We start from the raw sequence: 21,400 nt of genomic DNA on the forward strand, positions 1-21,400 counted from the left end.
TTTAGAACTCCGTGCAATTCTCAGGGCTCTTAAGTTCTGGCCTCTGCTAAAGAGAGAACCGTTCATTTGTTTTCAGACAGACAATATCACAACTGTGGCTTATGTCAATCATCAGGGTGGGACTCACAGTCCCCAAGCTATGAAAGAAGTATCTCGGATACTTGCTTGGGCGGAATCTAGCTCCTGTCTAATCTCTGCGGTGCATATCCCAGGTGTAGACAATTGGGAGGCGGATTATCTCAGCCGCCAGACTTTACATCCAGGGAGTGGTCTCTCCATCCAGATGTGTTTTCTCAGATTGTTCAGATGTGGGGTCTTCCAGAGATAGATCTCATGGCCTCTCATCTAATCAAGAAACTTCCCAGATACCTGTCCAGGGATGTTCAGGGCGGAAGCAATGGATGTGCTGACACTTCCTTGGTGTTATCATCCTGCTTACATCTTCCCGCCTCTAGTTTCTCCTTCCAAGAGTGATCTCCAAAATCATCACGGAACAGTCTTTTGTGTTTGCTGGTGGCTCCAGCATGGCCACCACATGTTTTGGTATGCGGATCTGGTTCGGATGTCCAGTTGCCCGCCTTGGCCACTTCCGTTACGGCCAGACCTACTATCTTAAGGTCCGTTTTTCCATCAGGATCTCAAATCATTAAATTTGAAGGTATGGAAATTGAACGCTTAGTTCTAAGTCATAGAGGTTTCTCTGACTCAGTGATTAATACTATGTTACAAGCTCGTAAATCTGTCTCTAGAAAGATTTATTATAGAGTTTGGAAGACTTACATTTCATGGTGTTCTTCTCATAAATTCTCCTGGCATTCCTTTAGAATTCCTAGAATTTTACAGTTCCTTCAGGATGGTTTGGCTAAGGGTTTGTCTGCAAGTTCCTTGAAAGGACAAATCTCATCTCTTTCTCTTTTATTTCACAGAAAGATTGCTATACTTCCTGATATACACTGTTTTGTACAGGCTTTAATTCATATTAAGCCTTTCATTAAGTCAATTTCTCCTCCTTGGAGTCTTAATTTGGTTCTGAAGGCTTTACAGGCTCCTCCATTTGAACCTATGCATTCTTTAGACATTAAACAACTTTCTTGGAAAGTGTTGTTTCTTTTGGCCATCTCTTCTGCTAGAATAGTTTCTGAGTTATCTGCTTTTTCTTGTGAGTCTCCTTTTCTGATTTTTCATCAGGATAAGGCAGTTTTGCGGACTTCTTTTCAATTTTACCTAAGGTTGTGAATTCTAACAACATTAGTAGAGAAATTGTTGTCCCATCCTTATGTCCTAATCCTAAGAATTCTTTGGAGAGATCCTTACATTCATTGGATGTGGTAAGAGCTTTGAAATATTATGTGGAAGCTACTAAAGATTTCAGGAAGACTTCCAGTTTATTTGTTTTATTTTCTAGTCCTAGGAAAGGTCAGAAGGCTTCTGCTATTTCCTTGGCTTCTTGGTTGAAACTTTTGATTCATCAAGCTTATTTGGAGTCGGGTCAGGCCCCGCCTCAGAGAATTACAGCTCATTCTACTAGATCAGTCTCCACTTCGTGGGCTTTTAAGAATGAAGCTTCAGTTGATCAAATTTGCAAAGAGGCAACTTGGTCCTCTTTGCAAACATTTCTCCTACATTGGTATATCCGGTCCATGGCTTCATCCTTACTTTTGGGATATTCTCAATCACTACAGGAAGTGGCAAAGAGGGCACACAGCAAAGCTGTCCATATAGCTCCCCTCAGGCTCCGCCCCCCCCCAGTCATTCTCTTTGCCGCTCTAACTAGTAGCATCTCCCCGGGGGTGGTAAAGAGTATGTGGTGTTTGTTGTAGTTTTTTATTTCTTCTATCAAGAGTTTGTTATTTTAAAATAGTGCCGGCTTGTACTATTTACTCTGCAGCAGAAAGTGAAGAAGATTTCTGCTAAGAGGACTATGATTTTAGCACCAGTAACTAAAATCCATTGCTGTTCTAACGCAGGACTGTTGAAACCAGATAACATCAGTTGGGGGGAACAGTTTGCAGGCTTAACTGCTTCAGGTATGATCAGTCATTTTTCTAACAAGACCCAGTAATGCTAGAAGACTGTCAGAAATTCCCTCTGGGATAGGTAAGCCATTGTTATTAGATTCAGCAATAAAAGGATGGCTTATTTTAAGGGCTTATGCTGGTTGACACTATTGTGGGCTAATCGATTGCTTTTTAGCAAGTTTTCAACTTAAATAGGTGTTTTTTTATCAACTTAAAACACTTTTGGGGATTAATTTGCGCCTGGCACTTAGTTGGACACCTAATCTAGTCAGAAATGCCCCTCCACTCTGATATGCAGAGGAAGGAAGCCTCATTTTCGCGCCTCAATTGTGCACTTGTTTTGACTAGCCAGTTCATGCAGCTTCACGTGGGGAGTCCGGAAGCATCAGGAAGGGCTCCAGGGAGGCTTATATTCTTACCAAAATAACCCTAAGGAAGGTAAAAGCCACAGGGCAAGCTGTGGCAGAGTACTGTAGTGTGTTAACCGGTTAACTGCTGTTATTAGCTCCGGTTTGGGCATTAAGGGGTTAATTGGTCTGAAAATTTGTGTGCAACCTTTTCAAAGCATTATGACACTGTGGTGAAAATTTCATAAAAATCGGATGTGTTTTTGATGGTTTTTTGATGTTTCAGTAATAAAGTGTGCACTTTTATTATTTAAAGAGACAGTAACGTTTTTGTCAAAAATAAATTTTATTGCATTGAAGTTACTTTTAAGTCTGTTAAACATGTCTGAACCTTCAGATAGCCTATGTTCTCTATGTTCAAAGGCCAAGGTGGTTCCCCCATTAAATTTATGTGTGAAATGTGCTATAGCGTCCAAACAGCTTAAGGACCGTACAATTACACTTAAAGATATAGCCCAAGATGATTCTTTAGCTGAAGGGTGTGAAGATAGCTCGCTACCCTCCCCTTCTGTGTCAACACCAGCTATGCCCGCGCAAGCGATGCCCAGTAACTCTAACGCACCAATTGCGATTACTATGCAACAGTTAGCGGCAGTAATGGATAATTCTCTCTCAGCATTTTTATCCAAACTGCCAGCTTTTCCTAGGAAGCGTGATTGCTCAGTTTTAAACACAGAAAATGAGCAAGCTGACGCAGAGGATAATTTATCTGTAGTGCCCTCACATCAATCTGACTTGGCGGTGAGGGAGGGCCTGTCTGAGGGAGAAATTTCTGACACAGGGAAAGTTTCTCAGCAGGCAGAGCCTGATGCCATAGCATTTAAATTTAAGCTAGAACACCTCCGCGCCCTACTTAAGGAGGTCCTAGCTACACTTGATGATTGTGATCCTTTGGTGATCCCTGAAAAATTGTGTAAAATGGACAAATTCTTAGAGGTCCCAGTACACACTGATGCATTTCCGATACCTAAGAGGGTGGCGGATATCGTTACTAAGGAGTGGGAGAAGCCAGGTGTACCCTTTGTTCCCCCTCCTATATTTAAGAAAATGTTCCCAATTGTTGACCCTAGAAGGGACGCATGGCAGACGGTCCCTAAGGTAGAGGGGGCAGTTTCAACGCTAGCTAAGCGCACGACTATACTAATAGAAGACAGTTGCACTTTCAAAGATCCTATGGATAAAAAATTAGAAGGTTTACTTAAGAAAATCTTTGTTCAACAGGGTTTTCTTCTTCAACCAATTTCTTGCATTATTCCTGTAACCACTGCAGCGGCTTTTTGGTTTGAGGAACTAGAAAACTCGCTCCAAAAGGAGACTTCTTATGATGAAGTCATGGACAGAATTCACGCCCTGAAGTTGGCTAATTCTTTCATTACAGACGCCGCTTTCCAGTTAGCTAAATTAGCGGCGAAAAAATTCTGGTTTTTCAATTGTGGCGCACAGAACGCTTTGGTTAAAGTCTTGGTCGGCGGATGTGTCGTCCAAAACAAAATTACTTAATATTCCTTTCAAGGGTAAGACCCTATTTGGGCCAGAGTTGAAGGAAATTATTTCAGATATCACTGGGGGAAAGGGCCATGCCCTTCCACAGGATAGACCTTTCAAGGCTAAAAATAAGTCTAATTTTCGTTCCTTTCGCAATTTCAGGAACGGACAGACTTCCACCTCTACAGCCACTAGGCAAGAGGGTAACGCATCCCAGCCCAAACCAGCATGAAAGCCATTGCAAGGCTGGAACAAGGGCAAACAGGCCAAGAAGCCTGCTGCTGCTACCAAGACAGCATGAAGGGGTAGCCCCCGATCTGGGACCGGATCTAGTAGGGGGCAGACTTTCTCTCTTTGCTCAGGCTTGGGCAAGAGACGTTCCGGACCCCTGGGCACTAGAAATTGTTTCTCAGGGGTATCTTCTAGAGTTCAAGGACCTTCCTCCAAGGGGAAGGTTCCACATGTCTCCCTTATCTTTAGACCAGATAAAGAGACAGGCATTCTTACGTTGCGTAGAAGACCTATTAAAGATGGGAATGATACACCCAGTTCCAACAGCGGAACAAGGACTGGGTTTTTACTCAAACCTGTTTGTAGTTCCCAAAAAAGAAGGAACTTTCAGGCCAATTCTGGACTTAAAAATTCTAAACAAATTCCTCAGAGTTCCATCATTCAAAATGGAAACCATTCGGACAATTTTACCAACGATCCAGGAGGGTCAATACATGACTACCATGGACTTAAAGGATGCGTACCTGCATATTCCTATCCACAAAGATCACCATCAGTTCCTGAGGTTCGCCTTTCTGGACAAACATTACCAGTTTGTGGCTCTTCCGTTCGGTTTAGCCACTGCTCCCAGAATTTTCACAAAGGTGCTAGGGTCCCTTCTAGCGGTGCTAAGGCCGAGGGGCATTGCAGTAGCACCTTACCTAGACGACATTCTAATACAAGCGTCGTCCCTTCCCAAAGCAAGGGCTCATACAGACATTGTTTTAGCCTTTCTCAGATCTCACGGGTGGAAGGTGAACATAGAAAAAAGTTCCCTTTGCCCGTCCACAAGGGTTCCCTTTCTGGGAACAATAATAGACTGAAGATGAAGATCTTTCTGACAGAGGTCAGGAAGTTAAAGCTTCTGAACGCTTGTCGAGTTTTTCAATCCATTCCTCAGCCCTCCATAGCTCAGTGCATGGAGGTAATAGGACTAATGGTTGCGGCAATGGACGTGGTTCCTTTTGCTCAAATTCATTTAAGACTATTGCAACTGTGCATGCTCAAACAGTGGAATGGGGATTATGCAGACTTGTCTCCCCAGATTCAAATGGACCAGAAAACCAGAGACTCACTCCTCTGGTGGCTGTCTCTAGATCACCTGTCTCAGGGAATGAGTTTCCGCAGACCGGAGTGGATCATCGTCACGACCGACGCCAGTCTTTTGGGCTGGGGCGCGGTCTGGGAGTCCCTGAAGGCTCAGGGTCTATGGTCTCGGGAAGAATCTCTTCTCCCGATAAACATATTGGAATTGAGAGCGATATTCAATGCGCTCCAGGCATGGCCTCAACTAGCGGAGGCCAGATTCATCAGATTTCAGTCGGACAACATGACGACTGTAGCGCACATCAATCATCAGGGGGGAACGAAGAGTTCCCTGGCGATGAGAGAGGTATCCAAGATCATAAAATGGGCAGAGGATCGCTCCTGCCATCTATCAGCAATTCACATCCCAGGAGTGGACAACTGGGAAGCGGATTATCTGAGTCGTCAGACTTTCCATTCAGGGGAGTGGGAACTTCACCCGGAGGTTTTTGCCCAGTTAACTCAACTATGGGGCATTCCAGATCTGATGGTGTCACGTCAGAACTCAAAAGTTCCCTGTTACGGGTCCAGGGATCCCAAGGCGACACTGGTTGATGCCTTAGCAGCGCCTTGGTCGTTCAATCTAGCTTATGTCTTTCCACCGTTTCCTCTTCTCCCACGGCTAGTAGCCAGGATCAAACAGGAGAAGGCTTCTGTAATTCTGATAGCTCCTGCGTGGCCACGCAGGACCTGGTATGCAGACCTGGTGAATATGTCATCGGTTCCACCATGGAAGCTTTGAGGCAGGACCTTCTAATTCAAGGTCCATTCGTACATTTAAACCTAGTCTCTCTGCAACTGACTGCTTGGAGATTGAACGCTTGATTCTAGCTAAGCGTGGGTTTTCGGATTCAGTTATAGATACCCTGATTCAGGCTAGAAAGCCTGTCACTAGGAAAATTTACCATAAGATATGGCGGAAATATCTTTGTTGGTGCGAATCCAAGGGTTACTCATGGAGTAAGATTAGGATTCCAAGGATTTTAGATTTTCTCCAAGAAGGATTGGAGAAAGGTTTGTCAGCTAGTTCCTTAAAAGGACAGATATCAGCTCTGTCTGTTTTGTTACACAAACGTCTGGCAGCAATGCCAGATGTTCAGGAGTTTGTGCAGGCTTTAGTCAGAATCAAGCCTGTCTACAGACCTGTGGCTCCTCCATGGAGTCTAAATCTAGTTCTTTCAGTTCTTCAGGGGGTTCCGTTTGAACCTCTAGATTCCATAGATATTAAGTTACTATCTTGGAAAGTTTTGTTTTTGGTTGCTATCTCTTCTGCTAGAAGAGTTTCTGAATTGTCTGCTTTGCAGTGTAATTCACCCTATCTGGTGTTTCATACAGATAAGGTCGTTTTACGTACCAAACCTGGTTTTCTTCCAAAAGTGGTTTCCAATAAGAATATTAACCAGGAAATAGTTGTTCCTTCTCTGTGTCCTAACCCAGCTTCTACCAAGGAACGCCTGTTACACAATCTCGATGTGGTTCGTGCTTTGAAGTTTTACCTAAAAGCAACTAAAGATTTCAGACAAACTTCGTCCTTGTTTGTCGTCTATTCTGGTAAGAGGAGAGGTCAAAAGGCGACTGCGACCTCTCTGTCTTTCTGGCTGAAAAGCATCATCCGGTTGGCTTATGAGACTGCTGGAAGGCAGCCTCCTGAACGAATTACAGCTCACTCTACTAGAGCTGTGGCTTCCACTTGGGCTTTCAAGAATGAGGCTTCTGTTGAACAGATCTGTAAGGCAGCGACTTGGTCTTTACTGCATACATTTGCCAAATTTTACAAATTTGATACTTTTGCTTCTTTGGAGGCTATTTTTGGGAGAAAGGTTTTGCAAGCAGTGGTGCCTTCCGTTTAGGTTACCTGACTTGTTCCCTCCCTTCATCCGTGTCCTAAAGCTTTGGTATTGGTTCCCACAAGTAAGGATGAAGCCGTGGACCGGATACACCAATGTAGGAGAAAACAGAATTTATGTTTACCTGATAAATTTCTTTCTCCTACGGTGTATCCGGTCCACGGCCCACCCTGGCATTTTAGTCAGGTTTAAATTTATTTTTATAATCTACAGTCACCACTGCACCCTATGGTTCTCCTTTTTCTCCTAACCGTCGGTCGAATGACTGGGGGGGGCGGAGCCTGAGGGGAGCTATATGGACAGCTTTGCTGTGTGCTCTCTTTGCCACTTCCTGTAGGGATTGAGAATATCCCACAAGTAAGGATGAAGCCATGGACCGGATACACCGTAGGAGAAAGAAATTTATCAGGTAAACATAAATTCTGTTTTACTAAATTCTACCGTTTTGATGTATTTGCTTTTTCGGAAGCAGTTTTTGGTAGAAAAGTTCTTCAGGCAGCTGTTTCAGTTTGATTCTTCTGCTTTTGATTTAAGTTTTTTTCTTTCAAAAATGAAAATAAACTTTTTTTTTTTGGGTTGTGGATTAATTTTTTCAGCGGAATATGGCTGTTTTTATTTTTATTCCCTCCCTCCCTAGTGACTCTTGAGTGGAAGACTCCACATCTTGGGTATTGATATGCAATATATGTCACTAGCTCATGGACTCTTGCCAATTAAATGAAAGAAAACATAATTTATGTAAGAACTTACCTGATAAATTCATTTCTTTCATATTAGCAAGAGTCCATGAGGCCCACCCTTTTTATGGTGGTTATGATTTTTTGTATAAAGCACAATTATTTCCAAATTTCCTTTGTTGATGCTTTCTACTCCTTTCTTTATCACCCCACTGCTTGGCTATTGGTTAAACTGAATTGTGGGTGTGGTGAGGGGTGTAATTATAGGCATTTTGAGGTTTGGGAAACTTTGCCCCTCCTGGTAGGATTGTATATCCCATATGTCACTAGCTCATGGACTCTTGCCAATATGAAAGAAATGAATTTATCAGGTAAGTTCTTACATAAATTGTTTTCTAGCATACTGGCTAAGGAAAATTAACCCTTTAGCATCTCAATCATGAGGTTTCATGACAGTGTAAAATTGAACTCCATCAACTGTTTGGATATCTTCAAAAGAAGTTGCTCCTTTAATATGTAAAAGTAATTGTAAACAAAATCTCTCAACATCTGAAGTTAAATTTACAGTACATGCGACCAATTGTGTTATTTGCTCGACCTTGTACACTTTTTTTCCATTTTGTTGTCTTTTGATGAAAAACAAAATGCTGAGGAATATCCATGTAAAGATTTATGCATGAGCTGACAAATCTTCTTGGTTTAACTTAAACCAAGCAGTCAAAGTTGTGTCTCTTAATTGTGTTCTTTCTACAGCCGTTTCAATATTAACTTCAATAAAATATACTGACTGTTCTCCGGGAAGGTGAACTTGTAATTGCACGATGGTATGCGGTTGCGGGTGGGGGGTTTACTTTTAGTGGGTAATTGATATTTTAAGGGCTATTTGTATTTTAGTTTTAGATTAAGGTTTTTTATTTTATTTTGAGTGTGCTTGTTTGGGGGGTAATATGTTTATTATTGATATGTTTGTTTTGTGTAATTTTAGATGTTATTTTTGTAATTAGATTTTTTTTGTGTGTATTTGTAATGTTTTTTTTAATTATATAATTAGATTGAACTTAGGGGCTGTTAGGTTAGGGGGCTTAGTGATTAGTTATATTATTTGCGTTGTGGGAGGTTTGCGGTTTAGTGGTTAATAGTATAATTAGGTAGTTGGCGTAGTAGGGGTTAATAATGTAAAAAAAAATTGTTGTCAGTGTTTTGCGGATTAAGGGTTAGTTTGTTTTGTTTATACTTCGTGGTTGTGGGAGTTTCACGATTAAGTAATTTCTGTTGGAGTTTGGCGGTTTAAGGGTTAGGGTTTTTTTGTTGATACTTTTTTTTAATACAACGGGCGGTTAGGTTTTCTTACAGATTGTCCGTCTGAACGCAAAGGCTTCAGACTTTGCGATCCTGGCTCGCAGGGCTCTTGTTGAAATCTTGGTCCGCGGATATGGTTTTTAAATCCTTTCCTTACTATTCAAGGGGAAAGTTTTATTTGGTCCAGGTCTGGACTCTATAATTTTTAATGTTACCAGAGGGAAAGGGTGCTTTCCTTCCACAGGATAAGAAGAACAGACCTAAGAGACGGCAGTCCTCTAATTTTCGTTCGGACAAGTCCCAGAAAAACCCAATCATCCTCCAAGCCTGAGCAGCCCAAGAGTACCTGGAAGCCTGCTCAATCCTGGAACAAGTCCAAACAGCCCGCAGATAAATCTGCATGAAGGGGCGGCCCCCGATCCTAGATCAGATCAAGTAGGGGGCAGAATGTCGTTTTTCTCAGGTGCCTGGTTTCAGGGTGTTCAGTATCCTTGGGTGCTAGTGGGCATATCTCAAGGATACAGGATAGGATTCAAATCTCATCCACGAGGGGCAGATTCCTCCTCTCACCAGACTGTCTACAAGACCAGAGAGGAGGACAACCTTTTTAGATTGCGTACGGGACCTAGTAATCATCTCGGTACCTGCATCTAAAAAAGGTCTAGGGTTCTATTCAAACCTCTTTGTGGTTCACAAAAAGGAGTGAACTTTTTGTCCAATTCTGGACTTGAAGTGCCTAAACAAATTTATAAGTGTCCCTTCCTTCAAGATGGCGACGATCAGATTGATCCTTCCCCTAGTTCAGGAAGGACAATTCGTGACTACCATCTATCTGAAGGATGCATAACTTCATGTTCCGATCTACAAGGATCATTTTAAGTTCCTGAAGTTTGCCTTTCTAGACCAGCACTTCCAGTTCAAAGCACTTCCGTTTGGCTTAGCTACTGCACCCAGGATATTTACAACGGTTCTGGGTGCTCTTCTAGCTGTGGCCAGAACCCAGGGTATTGCAGCAGCACCTTACCTGGACTATATCTTGGTACAGGCGCCATCTTTTTGTCTGGCAGGGGAACACTGGGAATTTCTTCTGAGTCTTCAGTCACATGGATGGAAGATAAACTTGGAAAAGAGTTCTTTTACGCCAAATACCAGGGTGAATTTCCAGGGTACAGTCATAGACTCAGTATCCAGCAACAGCGTGTCTTGCCCTCCAGGCCTTAAGACCTTCCTTCGGTGGCCCAGTGCATGGAGGTAATTGGTTTTATGGTGTCTTGTATGGACATTATTCCTTTTGCCAGATTCCATCTCAGACCTTTACAACTATGCATGCTGAGACAATGGAACGGCGACCATTCAGACCTGTCCCAACGGATCTTATTGGACAGCATTTTGAGAGACTCGCTCTCTTGGTGCCTCTGTCAAGATCACCAGTCTCTAGGCATGTGCTTCAGATTGTGACTACGGACGCCAGTTACTCTGGCTGGGGTGCCAGGAAGGCACAGGGGTTGTGGACTCAGGAGTAGTCCACACTTCCAATCAATATCTTGGAACTCTGGGCAATCTTCAATGCGCTGAAGGCTTGGCCCCATCTGAGTTCGACCCAGTATATCAGATTCCAATCAGACAATATAACTTTTGTCGCCTACATCAACCATCAGGGAAGAACGAGAAGCTCCTTAGCGATGAGGGAGGTGTCTCAAATCTTAGAATGGGGGGAAGCCCACAACTGTATTCTGTCAGCGATCCACATCTGGGAAGCAGATTTCCTCAGCAGACAATCCTATATCCCGGGGGAATGGTCCCTCCACCCGAAGTGTTATCAGAGATATGCAGCATGTGGGGGATGCCGAAGATTGATCTCATGGCCTCTCTTCTCAATGCCAAACTACCCAGGTACGGGTCTAGATCTTGGAAAAGAGTTCTCTTATGCCAAGCAGAGTTAATAGACGCTCTAGCGGTTCCATGGAGGTTCAGACTCATATCTCTTTCCTCCATTGCCTCTTCTCCCTCGTGTAGTAGCCCGCATCAAGCAGGAGCAGGCATCAGTGATTCTAACTGCTCCATCCTGGCCTCGAAAGACCTGGTTCGCAGATCTGGTGAGAATGTCCTCATCTCCTCCATGGAGGTTACCTTATCGCAGGGACCTGCTGATACAAGGTTCTTTTCTACATCAAAATCTAGATTCTCAGAGGCTGACTGCGTGGAGATTGAACTCTTAGTCTTAGCCTAGAGAGGATTCTCTTACAGTGTAATAGACACCTTGATTCCAGCTCGTAAGCAGGTTACTCTGCGCATCTACCATAAGGTATGTCGGTCTTACCTGCACTGGTGTGAGGAGCGTGGTTTTTCTTGGCATAAGGTAAAGGTTGCCAGAATTGTATCTTCTCCAAGATGTTTTGGAGAAGGGTCTATCTGCCAGCTGTCTGAAGGGACAGATATTGTCCCTATCGGTTTTACTGCACACGCGAGAGATTAGCTGAGCTTCCAAATGTGCAGTCCTTTGTTAAGGCTCTAAGATCAGACCTGTGTTAAGACCTCTGGCTCCGTCTTGGAGCCTCAATCTTGTCCTTAGTGTTTTGCAACAGGCTCCGTTTGAGCCCATGCATGCTGTTTATATTAAACTGTTATCTTGTAAAGTTTTGTTTCTATTAGCCATTGCCTCTGCTAGCAGAGTATCTGAGATATTTAACCCTTGGCTGGGTGCCTTTGCCTCCTCCTGGTGGCCAGGTGTTGTATTTCCCAACACTAAGGAATGAAGTCGTGGACTCTCTGTTCCAGGAAAGAAAGGAATTTATCTGGTAAACATAAGTTTTGTTTCATCTTGTTTTCTGATGGGAAGATTTACGTATACAGTATGTAGTCATATACTCTTTGCCTGTTATTCAAATAAGTTTTATTGCCGTCTAAACTTGGGCATTACTTTTATGTAAGGGTTTTTGGTGCTTTTCCGACTTAGATTATCTTTCTTTTGTTTATTGAAAGAATTATCTGAGATGTATCCCTTCTCTAGGGCTTTACATGCTTTTCTGCTTCCTTGTGGGATTATCTTCAGTTTCCTTGTGGGATTATCTTCATTTTTAGTTTTCTAATAATAAGATTCTCTCTGTCCAGGATTTTCTTTATCCTTTAGTTGCAACATATATTTATACTTTATTGTGAATTTTCTATTCAGCATGTATTGTCCAAGGTATCTGATATTTTTTCAATATCTGTGACGTGTGTATCCCGGTATTATATACGTATTTATTTTAGCGCTCTTTTAGCACTAATATGTTGTTTTATATTGTCTGTGGCATGTATTCTATATTATCTATAGGAGCTAGTTATATTAATCTCTCTCATACTGAGGTGATTTTTCCTAACGTCTATGACATGTATTTCCTATGTTGTCCGTATGGACTCTTTATTTATTAATCTTTCTCATATTATGGTGATTTTTACTAATGTCTAATAATCTATAGGGGTTCCATATATTAATCTCTCCTATTGAGGTGATTTATCTATGTCTGTGACATGTTTTCTCCTATATTATCTATAGGGCTCTACCCAGAGGCAGAACTTTTTTTCACTTTCTGGGATGTTTTTTTAGTGAAAAATTTGCTGCAGATCAAAATTTTAAATAGAATTCAATTTTAAATTAGGCAGTTACACTAAAGCACCAGTTCAATTGCAATGTGTTGGTTAACTGGAGGATAAAGTAATTTTTAAAGTTTTATTATATAGTGCAATAGTTGAAAATTGTATTGCAAATTTAGATGCAGACAAAAGAAATTGTAAAAATGTCTCTTGAATAAATTAGTTTCCTTTTCTCTTAGTCCAACATAGAAATGTAGTAATAAAATTGTGCATTGCTCATAAGAACGTCTTAGATTCAGAAAAAAACAGCTTTGCAGACTAAGAAAGGCTAAGGGTTGGGTTTGAGCTAGAAAACAATAAATGCACTGCTGCTTTGCATAGCTACTGCATATTTGACTGTTCTCTTAAAACAGCACTTGGATGCACTGTGATAAGCAAAACTTACACAGTGCAGCCAGAGCATGCCTCTGAAGAGAACAGCCAAATGTGGAGCAGCGCTGCAAAGTTAAATCGTTGACAGTTCCTGCATGTGTCCTTTTTTTTCTGCGATGACATCTCAGATCACTGCATGTTCTGCCTTGGGGGGGGGGCCTCTATATATTAATCTCTCTCATATTGAGGTGATTCATCTATTGTCTGTGGCTGTATTGTATTGTGTTTCTTTATCTTTTTCTTAGTGATCTTAGGACAGTTAATACATTTACTATAATCTTTTGCATGTCAAGGTGCTATTTACAAATGTAGGGAGTCACTTGTGACCCTATTTTATCTATATGAGTTTATAACCCAATTTTATAATCTCTTTATGGAAGCGATTTCTGAAATGTCTCGGTCATTACATTTTTGACCATTATGATAAATATATCTTATATATTTCTTTGGTGATCTGGGGATCTTGAATATCTACTACTCTCTCTTATTGAGGAGATTTTTTTTTTTAAAAATAATTTTTATTTTATTGAGGTTTGTAGCGAAATGTACCTTACAAATATAATTTGCCACACTACGATATGAACAGGTATAATAACATTTTTTGTGCTAGAATGAGAAAATATACAACATTGATTTATAAAAGTACAATAATACAAACAAATTCAAATAACAACCTGTAAGCCTAGGAATTTTAGCCAAATATACCATAAACCTCCTTTTATATATTTATAGAGACCTCCTATGCTATTCATAGGTCCCCCTTGGACCCTTTCGTACCATCCAGTATTGACGGAGGTACGTTAGAATGGTGTAAAATTTTATGAACCTCCCCAATAATATATGGGCTACTAGTGAACCGATGGACTATATCTTGGATGGCTGGAGGTGAAAAGCCTATAGTGATATACGGTCACTTTTGGACCATGGCACATAATTTATATTCTGTCAATAGCTAACGTGGTAGCATAGCATAAAGTTCTTAACTAATATATTTTCTCTAGTAAATGTTCCTCTCCGTATTTAGAAGATCACTCTTGGATCTGACTATTCAGATGGCTCAAGAAAGAGGAAGTTAGCAATTGATAAGACCACTTTTGGGTCTTATTATATAAAGTAAAGATTAACCTCTGTACTTAGATCACTGTTCAAAGGTATCTAAACATTAGCAGCAGTAAATGCAAACGTTATGACAGTCTGAACTGGGGAGCTACGGAGAAGCTGAGTGTTCAGTGTAATTACTAAATACTAATATCACTAAAATTCGAATACTACAAGATAAATAGCTGTGAGAACCAAGCTACCTGAACAAAATGTTCGTTGAGGGCAATTCCATGTAACTACATTCAGGGTAACTCTATTCAGTACATTATATCGACCTCTTAAGTGGATAAATACACCTTTAAGGAGGAGGTACACACATACACCTCACCTCCACATTATAGATATATAGGTAATAAAGATAACACGTATGTGGATCTCCGGCTAATCAAATATGGTGTGCTACAATATGTATAGATGGGGTTGTCTGGTCAAGCAATCTAATGAAGCCAGATTCCTTCTTAGTAACTGAGCTGTTATATCACAGCGTATATGATCATTTAGAACAGTCTACAAGTAAACTAGCCTCCTGCTGCCTCGGCCGCAGGCAGACAGGTTGCTGCTATTTATAGCTAAATAACTAGTGACAGATTAGTTAAATAATCTAAAGGTGCACTCAGCCATCCCTGTTCCCCCTGTCGGACAAAGGGCACAGGTTACACAGTACTAAGAATAACTACTAATAAGGAATTAACTGAAATAGAGACAGTTAGCGTAGGGAATTTACCTAGATCGGCTTCTGTGATCTAAGTGAAGGGGTTTTCCTCCCATGTTACCATAGAACTATAATATAATGTTGAAGTACCTCTGTTTTGTACCACTCTTTGCATTACCGTGTATTAAGAGCACAAACATAATGTGTGTGTGTGTATATATGTGTATATATATATATATATATATATATATATATACATATACATACACAGTTGAAATCTAACAGGTCATATGACTTCAATAGTCAAAACAGCAATAACAGAGAGAGAAGACCTGTACAGTGAAAAACAGATCCTATGTATGTTCTCAATTAGTGCCTAAGACATAGACTGTGCTAGTGAAATATATGTCTTAGGTGTGAAGCAAAAAGGGAAAGTACAACACACATATAAGACTGTTCTAAGCAAACCCTCCTGTAAGGAGCTAAATTAGTTAGGCAATACATTTTAATCTTAGGAAAAGGATCACTAAGTCCCGTATCCCAATCTTTTATGTAAGCAACTGATATTATTAACTGCATAAATACAAAAATGTAAAGGATTTAAGAGTTCAATACTATTAGTAATGCTTTGTCACGTATCCCCCTAAGAACAGTCATTTGTCTAATAATCACACAGATCTCTTTTTACCCCTTAGCGTTCATCCAAGTGTTCATAAGAATAGCCACATATATATGCTTTAGACACTCTATGGCATCTTATTTCTCCCAGGAGACTACCCCACACCGGTCTTGAGATTTGATTGACCCCCAAGGAAACACCTTACTCCATGATGTGGCACTAGTGGAACCTTGAGTAGACTTAGACAGGAGGAAGATACATAGTCTTTCCGTTCCAATAAGGGTAATGTCGAACTGAAAGAAAACCCCATTGCGAAATTGATGGCTCCAAGCTGCTCCTTCCCACCTACTGTGAAATATCGAATCTCACTCGAGGAACTCCACCGCCTCTGGATATGATCTTCCTTGGCCTCACTCTGCTTCCCGCTCGGCATGGTTAAGATAATGCTCACATATCCGACTTGGAGTCTTAAGTGCAGCTACCTCCCGCGCCAACTGATTCGGGGTTGCATTCATCTCAGGAGTATTTCTAGGCGTCAAGCTTTCAACATCTGAAGGCAATGAAAGTAAATCGCCATCTTGAGAATTGTGATCATGCCCCTCTGTGCTGACATAATCAGCCAAATGTTGAGATAGCTGAGCAAAGCGAGTATCCAGCAAGTCACTCAGATCATTTAATAATGATAGTAAAGCAATCTCCATGTCTCGCAAAAGCACAGACTTCTTGGTGAGTCGCTGCAGTTAATGTACACTAGCAGGCAGAAACTGCTCTTACCCGGCCCGAACTCTGACCGGGGGGGGAGTATTTATGATCTGGTGTAGGTCGCCGCCAGCAGTCTCGGTCAATTTTTCTGAGGGCTGGATCAAGGTAGAAAGAGGTGTCTGCTGGCTCCAGAGCTTCTTCTTAGCATATACCTCCAGTTATATTATTGTGCAAAGTGTTAGCTGAGAAATATTGGGCATATAACTAAAGTCGCATACTGAGCTGCTAGAATTCATGACTGCTAGTGGCGACGGCTTGTCCACTCCCCCCTTATTGTGGAGATTTTATTCTTATACCCTTTGTTTCCTTGTATGGTCCGAATTGATGATAATTTCATTCCTGAGTGTTCTTTGGATACTAAGGAGCTGGCTTCTTCTTATCTATTGTAGATAGGACGCCATGTTTTATTCTCTTATGAGAAGGCGTTATGCTTAGGAGATCTGTTCCTATTTTAAATTGTCTTCATAATGTAGCCATGGTGGTTGCATCATTCTTTTGAATATGCAATGCTTCAACATTGTGCTTTGAAATGTATCTTTTATTTATCCTTTAATGAGTAGTTTTAGTGCTCACTAGGATAGTGATTCTGGGGTGTCCTAGTACTCCTATTATATGAGTTATGGTGTTGGAAGTCAGCAGGTTTTTTTCTGGCTTCTCCTCTGACATTTTATGCTATTCCTTTTTTTTTTTTTTATTCTTTTTTATTAAAGAAACATAGGTACAAGAGATTAAATGTGCGCACCTACAAAGTATAATTACGACATTACAATTCACATTATGGAATAAGTGCTACATGTTGAATATAAATACACTATTAGTGGGGTGGTACAGTTGGTTTTGTTAAATACAAACAAAGACGGTAATTTCTATTCACAATACAGATTGATCCCAAGGGTGATTAACTAGAATACAGGCTACTCTTGAGTATATATGGACTTCACAACTATGAATTCAGAATATTTGTACTATATAAAATAATCCATGCCTTGAGAGATATATCAAAATTAGTTGAGTACCACTTCATGTTGAACCTATGCTTCTTAATTTTATAATAACAAAATAAAACAAAACATAAGACAACAAAACAGAACATCATTGTCATTATAGTGATACTATCTAGGTTTGCAGTTTCTTTGGCAGATTTAACAGACATCAATGATATGGTTAAAGAAAGTGACCATAAGATATTTTAATTTTAACAGTATGATAAAGCAGAAAGAGTTGCAGAGTCGTGATAAACTAAACTACAGTCTGTGCCGTACTATAGAAATAAGAAAGCTGCGTGCGATTCATGAAACTGCGCAGTTTCAGTAGGGTTATGCAAGATATCCATAAGGATATAAATAATAGACTTAATTTAGCAATACATAGCAAGGTTAGAAAGTGCGTTATAAAAATCTATAACAAACCCAAGCCTATTAACTGAAGCCTTTGTAAATGGGTAGCTTCACCTGTCACATGAATGCACACCCAGGGAAGATTCTAAGTAAAATAGGATGAGTCATGAGTAATTAAACAATATAGAACTACAATTAGTATACAATATAGGTTTTTCAGGTAAGACCATGAAAAGTAAATTAAAATAGAGAAATCAGCAGAAGTAAATTAAAGTTTTAAAAGGTATATTCCCCTGCCTATAGTCTTGATATTATACAAGACTAGAACAGACATTTAATGTCAGAATACAAGAGTTGCATCCATTTAACGATAAGGTATAAAATAGTAACTCTAGTTAAGGAGCAGGCAAATAAACATGTGCTAAATGCCTGTTTGACATCCGGGCAGTAATATTTAAATTTTCATATTTCCCACTGATTTAGTTCTACATCAATTAGTGCATTGTTAGAGTATGGAAAAACATACATATGCGTTCAGTCTATGTAAGAGAATGACGACAGATGTTGTAAGCTGATCTGAGAATACCGGAATATCCGAACTTTGTAAGCTTATGTTGTTAAAGTGCCATTAGGAACATTTGCAGAGGGTGTTCATCCAACCCCTACTATGATGGGGCCAGATTAAAAAAATGTCTTTTTTTTTCTTCTTCTCTACAAACCAAGTAGCCAATGGGGCCATGACTAAGAACCAGTCCAGAGAACACATTTAGGAAATCTATAACATGACAAAACGTTGCCATCAACATAACGGTTAAAGTGCAGCGGATTTGTAAATTAACCATGCAGCAGAAATATTCTATTATAATAATGAGGCTATTCCAACCAGCCAGTCAGGTCCAGAATATGTCCACTTAGCCGACACCTCTCCTATGTCTCAGAGCCCAGAAAAAGTTAAGACCATTGATCGCTTTGTTTTGCCTACACGATAGCAGATATCTTGAAGTTAAGGATGTCACACGGTTAATTCTATCTCCAACTCCTACCCAATTTGTTCTTTTTGAACCTTGGATTCCATTACATTATTTGTGCAGGAAAGCATGTCGGCCTGGTACGCAGTTATCTTCAAAATAAACGTCTCCATATTCAAAGGACACCATTATGACAGTTTCACATTATAGCTCCAAGGCAGATATTTTCCACAACAGGGCAAGGAAGGTCCAATTTCTTATCCATCGCTTTGATCTTCAAGTGGTCAGATGTAGTAGGTGTGAAGAAAAAGCTTGTTGGAGCATTAACAGATCCCATGGCTGCTGGTATTAGGAGAGATCGATCAGAGGCTGTCTCCATTGTTACTCCAGTGTTAACGAATGTTGCACCGGCAGAGGTCAGTCTTAAGCCATGTGGTTTCTTATACAGTTAGACTTCATTTAGAAGTTCCCCTATTGTTGCAGATAGGTAGTCAAATAAAGGTGGGAGCAGTTCAGTTAGGTTAGCAGTAATATGTTCCATCTTGTCAGGATATAAAAAGTTGCAAACTATGGAAAACATTATACAGCGTGGTTATCCTTGATCCTAAAAAGTTCCCAGACACAAATATACGGATGGCTGAAGATATGACCACCAAACAACTTAATGGGTAGCAACTTAGACACAGCTACATTAGTTAGTAGCCATCTTGGAACGCCGCCCACCGGAAGTCGCTATTCGTTTTTATAATTCTCCAGAGTTGTTTACTCTGCCTGTCTTTTTCTCAGGTCCCTACCGGAGGGTGTCTCAATCTGGCAGACCTGGGATGCTGTGCCTGTTCCACAGCGGAGGCTCCAAGGGTTAATGCGGGTTTCCTCTAAGTAGAAGGCTCAAGCACGTTTGGTTTTGTCACCTTTTTTCCCTTTAGGAAAGGAACCTGGGGACCTTTAAAATAAATCTCTGTATTTTAGTTTTTCATATGAAGTGTTCTTAGCGCTCTGATGTATATCGGATGTCTCCCTTAAAATTTCCTATTGTAGCCCTGCCTTTCGGCCTAGCCTCAGTCCCATAAATCCTTAGGTTCTAGAGGCTCCTTTGGCAATAGCCAGACCTTAAGGAATTGTGGAGTCTCCTTCTCTGGACGCAGAGTATGGAAGTCATTGGTTTCAGGGTGGAATCCTTGGACATTATTCCTTTTGCTGAGATCTGAGATCTTTACAGTTATGCATGTTCTGCCAATGGAGCGCGGAGATTTTTAGGACAGTCCTAATCCTCCTGACCAGAGTCCTTCTGTCCTTCTGACTTTCTCTGTTCCTCAGGTCCAAAGGTGCATGCTTCTTGAGACCAACATGGGAGGTTGTGACTACAGATGTTTCCGTCTGGGAAGCAGTTGTTCTTCCTCGAGAAATCTGGGTATCAGGATTCAGAAGATTCTGTCCTCCTTATATCTTAAAAGTTGATAAATCTCTTCAGGTTTGGATTGCTTGGAACCATCAGAGTTTGGTTCGGTTTATCAGGTTTCAATCGGGCTACATCTCTTCGATGGTTTATAGCAACCCTCAGGGAAGGTTATAGTAGTTCCTTGACGATTAGGAGGTGTCTCGAATCCTTCGATGGAAGGAATTTCTCTTCTGTCTCTTGCTGGTTTTCACATCATCAGGTAGGGATGTCTGGGAGGTAGATTTTTGAGCAAGCAGACTTTTCTCCCAGGGGACTGGGCTATCATCTTGGGATATTCCTCAGGGGGTAGTTTTCGAAATTGGAATGATGACTTCTCGTCTATTCTCCAAGCTTCCCAGATATGGATCTAGATCAAGGACTCTGCAGTCAGCTTTGGGTGAATGCCCTAGCATTTTCGTCTGAATCCTATTTCCTCTGTTTGCCCTTCTTGTTCAGTGGATGACTGTATCAAACAGGTGCAGGCGTTGGTGTTTCTAATTGTCTCTGCTTGGCCTCGCAGGAGTTGGTCTACGGACCTTGTGGAGATGTCGTTTTCTCCTCCGTGGAAGTTTCCGCTGAGGAATGACCTTCTACTTCAGGGTCTTTTTTCTACTCCATTCCTAGATTCTCTGGTGCTACCTACGGGGAGGTTGCTAGCTTCGTCTTAACAAGACAAAGTTTTACCGGATAGGATTGTCTCCTTGCTCCAAGCTTGTAGACCAGTGCCTCACAAGCTTTACCATAGGGTTTGGCGCTCATATTTTTCTAGTACGTCTCTCTGGGGGTTGAGTGCAGTTCTTCTATCTGTCCTTTCTCCAGGAGGGTCTGGAGGAGGGTTGGTCAGTCAGTTTCATGAAGAGCCCGTTTTCTGCCTTTTTTGTTCTGTTTATTTAGTGTCTGTCAGGTGTCCGGACGTTCAGGTCCTTTATTCTGGTCTGGGTCAGGATCGGACCTGCTTTTATTCAGGACACTCTTTCTTGGAGCTTTTCTTTTGTTCTTCAGGTTCTGCAGCGGACTCCGTTTGAGCCTATGCATTCTGTTTGTTATATATTGTTTTTTTCCATCCTGATAAGGCGTTCATACCAAACAATCGGGATATTGTCATTCAACGTTCTGTCCTGATCCTTCTCAGAAGGAACATTTTGTGACTCACTCTAAGGGGTGCTGGACATCGAACTCCTGAGAGGATTTCGACTCCTTTAAATAGGGCTGTTTATTCTTCCGGGCTTTTTAGGTTAAGGCTTCTGTGGAGTAAGTTTGCAAGATGACCACTTGGTTTTTGTTTCATACCTTCTTTGAATTTCTAATTCAAGATCTTTTTCCTCAGCTGAGGTTCTCTTGGGGAGTTTTTTAGGTGGTGGTGCCCTTAGTTTAGGTCCGCCTGTTTTATTTCTCCCTCCCTTTCCACTCTAGCTTGGGTATTGGT

The 21,400-nt window shown here is 41.1% G+C and overlaps 1 protein-coding gene across 1 annotated transcript in view; it reads left to right on the forward strand.

The window, feature by feature from the left end:
- Nucleotides 1-21,400, forward strand: part of XPO7 (exportin 7) — a 449,809-nt gene that overhangs the window by 140,447 nt on the left and 287,962 nt on the right. The gene's annotated exons all lie outside the window — the stretch shown is intronic.

Source organism: Bombina bombina, chromosome 6 (assembly GCF_027579735.1).
Source record: "Bombina bombina isolate aBomBom1 chromosome 6, aBomBom1.pri, whole genome shotgun sequence".
NCBI classification, from domain to species: Eukaryota; Metazoa; Chordata; class Amphibia; order Anura; family Bombinatoridae; genus Bombina; species Bombina bombina.